This window comes from Macaca nemestrina, chromosome 14 (assembly GCF_043159975.1).
Source record: "Macaca nemestrina isolate mMacNem1 chromosome 14, mMacNem.hap1, whole genome shotgun sequence".
In the NCBI taxonomy this organism is placed as follows: domain Eukaryota; kingdom Metazoa; phylum Chordata; class Mammalia; order Primates; family Cercopithecidae; genus Macaca; species Macaca nemestrina.
This window is the reverse complement of record NC_092138.1, coordinates 78,303,238-78,311,361: the sequence shown is the minus strand read 5'-3', so window position 1 is coordinate 78,311,361 and position 8,124 is coordinate 78,303,238.

The following is an 8,124-nucleotide window of genomic DNA, read 5'->3' as shown; positions in this document are numbered from 1 at the left end:
TGAATATACAAAAGGAAAGAAGCCAGCTGTTAATTCAGGTGCACTCTAGAGTAAACTTGCATTCGTTCTATACCATAGGATCCATACACATTAAAAAATCTGTTAGCGTGCAATAACTTACATCAAAGACCAATAGCACACATTGACAAACACTGGTAGCGTATGTGATACAGCAAGGACTAATGCCTTTTATATAAAGAGTTCTTACAAATTACAAAGAAAAAAACTCAACAACTCAAAAGGAAAAAAAAAATGAATGGGTAAACGACATTAGCAATGGTGTTCACAGAAAAAGAAATACAAATGTTTTAACTTCCCTCATAATGAAATATACACATATATATGTAATATATTATATAACTATATATATGAGGAATATCATTTTTTAAAAAGTCTGGTAGAGTAACAAAGACTGAAATGAAAAGGTATCAAAAGGAAGCCACTTTCATTCACCTCCAGGAAAGTGTTAATAAGAACAAATTATTTGGAGGGCAATTTGACCACATCTATCAACATTAAAATATACTATATTGCTTGACACAGAAATTCCACTTCTAAAAATTTATTCCTCAGATAAAATCACACATGTTCTCAAAGGACGTCCAATGAGCTGGATTCACTAAGGGGCGATCACAATGCTGCTTTATTTTCGCTCACCCTGTGAACTTATTCTCTGGGTCCCTTATTTCCAAAGAGCAGTCTCTGTCATTTAAAAGCACATATTCCAGCGTGTTTGCCAGAACTCAGAACAAATCTCATTTGAAAATTTCTCCCTTCTTCCGCCCAGGTCTGCTTCAAACTTAAATGCTAGCTGTAGGGGAAGGGGGAGGCAAGGTTGTCCCCGCTCTTCCTCTCACCTCTTCACCCTCACTATCTCCCTCCCTGGGACAGGACCCAGAAAAAGAGGAAATAGGGAAGAGGGCAGAGCTTCCCAAGGCTGGTTCTGCTGGGAGCCAGGGCTGCTGCCCTCTGGGCTGGGTGGCGTGTGCAGGTTCCCTAGGCATTCCGCCCTTGGGAACTCACACTGGCAGTCGCCTGAATGCAGTGAGGCCTCCTCTGGGCTGCTGCTATTTCTGCGTCTCTCTGTTGGACTTTTGGGCTTCCAACAGTTCCTCCTCTGCCTTTCATTGGGTGCTGTCAGGAAAATCCCCATTCTAGGTGGCTCTAGTCTATCTCTCTCCTGCTGGTCCTTTTTTGATTCCCAGACAACAGGGCTGTTTGCTCTCCTCTGCTGGTGGACGCTCCCTTGCTGCCGGGAGGAGGACGCTCCCTTGCTGCCGGGAGGAGGACGCTCCCTTGCTGCCGAGCCGGGAGGAGGAAGCTCTCTTTTTCTCTCTCTGTCACCTCAGGCCAGCGCAGCCTCAGCTTCTCTTTCCTGGTCTTGAGCTCCCAAATTCAGGTTCCAGGGACCAACCCTGAGCTCTCCCTTTCAACCTTTCTCAGTTGGCTTTCTCCAGCCGACCCTGTCCTGGGAGAAGAGGGTGGGGAGGGACAAAAGACACCGTGACAGGACTCACCAGGGACTGTCTCCTCTCCCAGCCTCTGAAGACTGGCGTCAGGCAAAGGATGGTCCATGCTGGTAGAACACCAGGGCCTGCCAAGGCGGTCTCGCACCTCATTTAACATGGGGGAGGGAGATATTCAAGTACCTATTGTATGGTTTCTAGGGATTTGGAGTCTCAGCCGGAAACTGAGACTTGAAGAGTTCCATTTTAACATCCCGTTATATGTATATGCCACACACATCGTTTACAACATTGTTTATAATAGAAAAAAAAAACAAAATAACCTAAATGGGCTGGGCACACTGGCTTATGCCTGTAATCCCAGCACTTTGTAGGCCGAGGCCGGTGGATCACTTGAGGTCAGGAGTTCAAGATCACCCTGGCCAACATGGCAAAACCCCGTCTCTACTAAAAACACAAAAATTAGCCAGGTGAGGTGGCGCACCCCTTTAATCCCAGCTACTCAGGAGGTTGAGGCAGAAGAATCGCTTGAACCCGGGAGGCGGAGGTTGCAGTGAGCTGAGATCGCGCCACTGCACTCTAGCCTGGGTGACACAGTGAAACTGCGTCTCAAAAATAAAAAATAGCCTAAATGTCTGCTAAATCACTCACAGAACAACTGTATGATAATCTGCATATGTCATTATGGGAAAAACTCTATGTGATATATTGTAAAGTTAAAAAAAACGCAGAGTGTAGAACACCGGGTGGTCCCATTTGTGCATGAGTGTTTTCTGAAGGGGCATTTTGTTATATACTTGATTGTATTTGCACAGAAATTCTGGAGATGAAACTAAAAATCAGGATGGTAAGGAGACCTACTACTCTTTGTATAACTTATAATACTTTTTGAATTTGTATCATTATACATGAGTTTTATAATTCTAAAACCTATTATTAGGAGATAAATAAATATAAACACAGTTTATTGTGTTCCTTTTTAGAAAGCATTGGCTTTATCCACAGAAGCAATATGCCCTCCAGCAAACAAAACAGAAATATATAAGGAAAAAAAAATCTATAGAAAATGTCTATAAACAATACAATGGAGGCAGGACGCGGTGACTCACCCCTCCAATTCCAGCTCTTTGGGAGGCCAGGACAGGAGGATCCCTTGAGCCCAGGAGTTCAAGAGAAGTCTGGGCAAAATAGTGCGGCCCTGTCTCTACCAAAAAAAAAAAAAAAGTTTTAAAAAATTAGCTGGACATGGTGGTGCATATCTGTAGCTTCAGCTACTCAAGAAGCTGAGCGCAAGAGGATTGCTTGAGCCCAAGAGGATTGCTTGAGCCCAGGAACTCAGGCCTGCAGTGAACTGCACTCACTCCAGCCTGGGCGAGGACCTGAACAAGACTCTGTCTCTAAAAAATAAAAATAGAAAAAGAAAAAAACTGAAAAATATATTTCCCACAAAACTTTGTTAACCCCATCTTCCATCTTCCCAAGGTCATACAAGGTAATCGCTTTTAACAGTGAAGTGTACGTTTTCTTCTAGATATTTCTCTATGACTTTACAACATGTATAATTTTTCAAACCAGAAATGGACTCACATTATACAGAATGTTCTTTTTATTTTATCTTTTTTTTTTTTTGAGACAGGATCTTCCTCTGTTGTCCAGACTAGAGTGCAGTGGCATGATCACAGCTCACTGCAGCCTCAAACTCCTGGGCTCAAGTGATCCTTCTGCCTCAGGCTCCTGAGTAGTTGAGACTACAGGCATACATTACCGCACCCAGCTAAACTTTTAACTTTTTGTAGAGATGTTGTCTTCTTATACTGCCCAGGCTCAGAATGTTCTAAAGCCTTATTTTTATTCTTTAAAATAGGCCAAGCGCAGTGGCTCATATCTGTAATCCCAGCACTTTGTGAGGCTGAGGCAGGAGGATTGCTTGAGCCCAGGGGTGTGAGATCAACTTGGGCAACATAGTGAGACCCATCTCTACAAAAAATTTTTGTAAACATTAGTCAGCCACAGTGGTGTGCATCTATAGACTCAGCTACTAAGGAGGCTGAGATGAGAGGATCATTTGAGCCTGGGAGGTTAAGGTTGCAATGAGCTGTGATTGTGCCACTTCACTTTGGCCTGGGCAACAGAGCAAGACCCTGTATGAAAAAATTAATTAATGAACTTTTAAAATAAAAGTAATCTAGACCCAGCGCAGTGGCTCACACCTGTAATCCCAGCACTTTGGGAGGCCGAGGCAGGCGGATCACAAGGTCAGGAGTTCGAGACCAGTCTGATCAACATAGTGAAACCTTGTCTCTACTAAAAATAAAAAAAATTAGCCGGGTGTGGTGGTGTGCTCCTGTAATCCCAGCTACTCAGGAGGCTAAAGCAGGAGAATCATGTGAACCTGGGAGGCAGAAGTTGCAGTGAGCTGAGGTCGCACCATTGCACTCCAGCCCGGATGACAGTGTGAGACTCCATCTCAAGAAAAAAATAAATAAATAAAATGAAAGTAATCTAAAATATTCCTTGGACAAGCTTCCAAGTCAGCACATTTAGACTCACTCCATTCCTCTTAACCTTTGAAAGAGTATACATCTGTACGTCCCCAATATTACAGTTTACTGGACCATAACTTGACACTGCTGCCCTTCTAAGCCAGGCTACAGTGACCACTCTTACATACACATACCTAAGTTTGCATACAGTAACGACATTCTCATGTGTTAGATCTCTTAAGTAGGACTGCTGGGACATTAGCAATGCTGACAGATCCTGCCAAAATTCTACATAACTCCTCTGCCTGCCGGCCCCTTTCACTGCAACCCTACTTTCTGACACTTGACTGAAGCAATGGGAGCTACCTTGTTGACACAACTTACAAACCACACTGAGCGACTCATGACCTACAGGCTGGGACTCACTGACCTACATCAGAACTTTTTTATCCCAGGCATAACTAGCCCTGAAGCTATGCGGTGGAATAAGATAGAAGAAAGAGGCTACACATACTAGCTCATGCCTGTAATCCTAGCACTTTCGGAGGCTGAGGCAGGAGGACTGCTCGAGTTCAGGAGTTTGAGACCAGCCTGGGCAACATATTGAGATATTGAGATCTTGTCTCTCTCTCTCTTTTTTTTTTTTTGTCCTGAGATGGAATCTGACTCTGTTGCCCAAGATGGAGTGCAGTGACACAATCTCCGCTTCCTGCAACCTCCATCCTCCCCCAGTTTCAAGAGATTCTCCTGCCTCAAGCTCCCAAGTAACTGGGACTACAGGCACCTGCCATCATGCCCGGCTAATTTTTGTATTTTTAGTAGAGATGGGGTTTCACCATGTTGGCCAGGTTGGTCTCAAACTCCTGACCTCAGGTGGTCTGCCTACCTCGGCTTTCCAAAGTGCTGAGATTATAGGTGTGAGCCACCATGCCCAGCCAATCCTGTCTCTATTTTTTTTTAATTTTTAACAAAATTTTGTAAAGATAGAGTCATGTTATATTTCTATTATACAACCATAGATTAAATTAGAAATGAAAAGCAAAACTTCTGCATCATCATCACTAAGATGAAACATAAATCACCCATGAAATGCCTTGGTTCAGCTCCAGGTATACCCCAGACCCCTTGTAGGATCCCTGTCCCCTCTCTTTTGCCCTTAGATAACCATGCTGCAATTCACCAGCCTTGTGGAAAAGCAGTCAATAACTGGGCCGAGGAAGGTTCTGGACCCCACGTGAGAAAGGGATAAGAGCCACTAGAGAAAATGGTCTGTGAGTAACGAGACTGGCATCAAAAATCTTGAAGGGCTGTCCTGTGGAAGAAAAAGCAGACTAAATGCAGAATAGGAGCAAAAATTCAGAGCAACAGGCCCACAGGTTTTTAAGCTAGACAAGAGAGAACTTCAAAACTATGCAGAGCTTCCAGGGAAAACATGCATGAGCCAAAACTAGAATCAATTACCTCCACAGAAGACCCGAGGGCAACGTGCATGGCTCTACAGAAGGGCCGACGGGTGACAGATGGTGATGTGCATGGCAGCCTGAACAATATTGTCTAAAGAAGTCCAACTGGCTATCGCCGAGGAGCCACAGCGTTCTACATTTATTTTATTACTTTCTATGAAATCCACCTACTTCAGAATTTGGCCTAGTGCCTTTTCATTTCAAAAACCTGATTTGGCCAACCGTGGTGTCTCACGCCTGTAATCCCAGCACTTTGGGAGGCTGAGATGGACGGATAACCTGAGATCAGGAGTTCAAGACCGGCCTGGCTAACATGGTGAAACCCCGTCTCTACTAAAAATACAAAACATTAGCCAGGCGTGGTGGCGTGCGCCTGTAATTCCAGCTACTCGGGAGGTTAAGGCAGGAGAATTGCTTGAACCCTGGAGACGGAGGTTGAAGTAAGCCAAGATCACGCCATTGCACTCCAGTTTGGGCAACAAGAGTGAAATGCCATCAAAAAGAAGAAAAAAAAACAAAAACTGATTTGATTAGAACAAGAATAGATTAGTCTCTCAAAGATGATTCATATCAACCAAGCTCAAAGAGATGGATGTGCATTTATTTATACAGAGAGAGAGTCAGCTGTCAGGTAAACCAGCAACTCAAGTCATCCTCAACAAACATCCTCTTTCCTATAGCAGATGGACTCAATAGGGATAGCTGTGTCCTTGGAATGATCATTCTCAAGGTCTATTATTGGTCGAGACTCTGGCTTCACTTCACATCTTGCCTTTCATGGATGGTGAAACCCCTTTCAATGTTCCACTCCTTCTTCTAGTATACAAATACCTCAGTCCCATTATTGACAAGTCCTGATATTCTGGGAGAATCTTTATTTCTTTCTTTCTTTTTTTTTTTTTTTTTTTTGAGACTGAGTCTCTCTCTGTCACTCAGGCTCGAGTGCCGTGGTGCAATTTTCGCTCACTACAACCTCTGCCTCCTGGGTTCAAGAGATTCTACCAAGTAGCTGGGATTACAGGCACACGCCACCACGCCCGGCTAATTTTTGTATTTTTTGTTGAGACGGGGTTTCACCATGTTGACCAGGCTGGTCTCGAACTCCTGACCTTGTGATCCGCCTGCCTTGGCCTCCCAAAGTGCTGGGATTACAGGTGTGAGCCACCACGCCGGGCCTGAGAATCTTCTTAAGGTGAATCTCCACCCCGATTTATCATATTTGGCTTTCATGTGTCAACTCTCATAGGACAGATCCTGTTCTGGCAGGAAAACATGACTTGCATAAGGGAGTAGAAAGGACTTCACATGCACTGGCTTACCACACACCATAGTGAGATACAGTATGGGATCATAGCTAAAGACGCATGCTTTCCAGACTGAACCCTGGTTTGTCACTTACTCACTGTAAATTACATCATCCTCCTCTGTTTCAGTTTCCTCTTCTGCAAAGTGAAGATAATAATAACACCTGCCCATAAAGTTTGTGGTGAGAATGAAATAAATTAATAAACAAGGCCCTTATGTTAGAGGTGTTTGAACCACAGTGACTCCATCTTGAACATGGGCTGGGTAAAATAACGCTAAGAATGGCTGCGGTGCGTTCTTAGTCACAGGATGAGATAGGAGGCCAGCACAAGATACAGGTCACAAAGACCTTGCTGATAAAACAGGATGTAGTAGCCGGGCGCGGTGGCTCAAGCCTGTAATCCCAGCACTTTGGGAGGCCGAGACGGGCGGATCACAAGGTCAGGAGATCGAGACCATCCTGGCTAACATGGTGAAACCCCGTCTCTACTAAAAATACAAAAAACTAGCCGGGCGAGGTGGCGGGCGCCTGTAGTCCCAGCTACTCCGGAGGCTGAGGCAGGAGAATGGCGTGAACCCGGGAGGCGGAGCTTGCAGTGAGCTGAGACCTGGCTACTGCACTCCAGCCTGGGCGACAGAGCGAGACTCCGTCTCAAAAAAAAAAAAAAAAAAAAACAGGATGTAGTAGAGAAGCCGGCCAAAACCCACCAAAACCAAGATGGCTAGGAAAGTGACCTCTGGTCATCCTCACTGCTCATTATATGCTAATTATAACACATTAGCATGCTGAAAGACACTCCCACCAGCACCATGACAGTTTATAAATGCCAGGGCAACGTCAAGAAGTTACACTCTATGGTCTAAAAAGGGGAGTAACCCTCAGTTCCAGGAATTGCCCACCCCTTTCTTGGAAAACTCATGAATAATCCACCTTTTGTTTAGCATAAAATCAACAAATTACCATAAGTATACTCAGTCAAGTAGCCCACACTGCTGCCCTGCCTATAGAAGAACCATTCTTTTATTCCTTTACTTTCCTGATAAACTTGCTTTCACTTTATGGACTCGCCCCAAATTCTTTCTTGCGTAAGGTCCAAGAACCCTCTCTTGGGGTCTGGATCGGGACCCCTTTCTGGTAACATCCTAGAACAGTGCCTGGCAATGTGTCTGCATCCTAGAAGGGTCTGCTGCTCTTATGACCAGGCCTTACAATAAACCTTACCTACTTAATTCCCACCATGAGATAAGTCATATTCTTGTCTCCATTTACCAGTGAGAAAGCAGAAGCTTGGCAAGAAGATCAGAGAGAGCTGGAACTGAAACCCAGTTCTCTCTGACCTTCTAGCCGGGGGCTCCCTCCATCACCCCCATCCAGCAGATCCTTCACAGAGGTACAGTAGAACCACT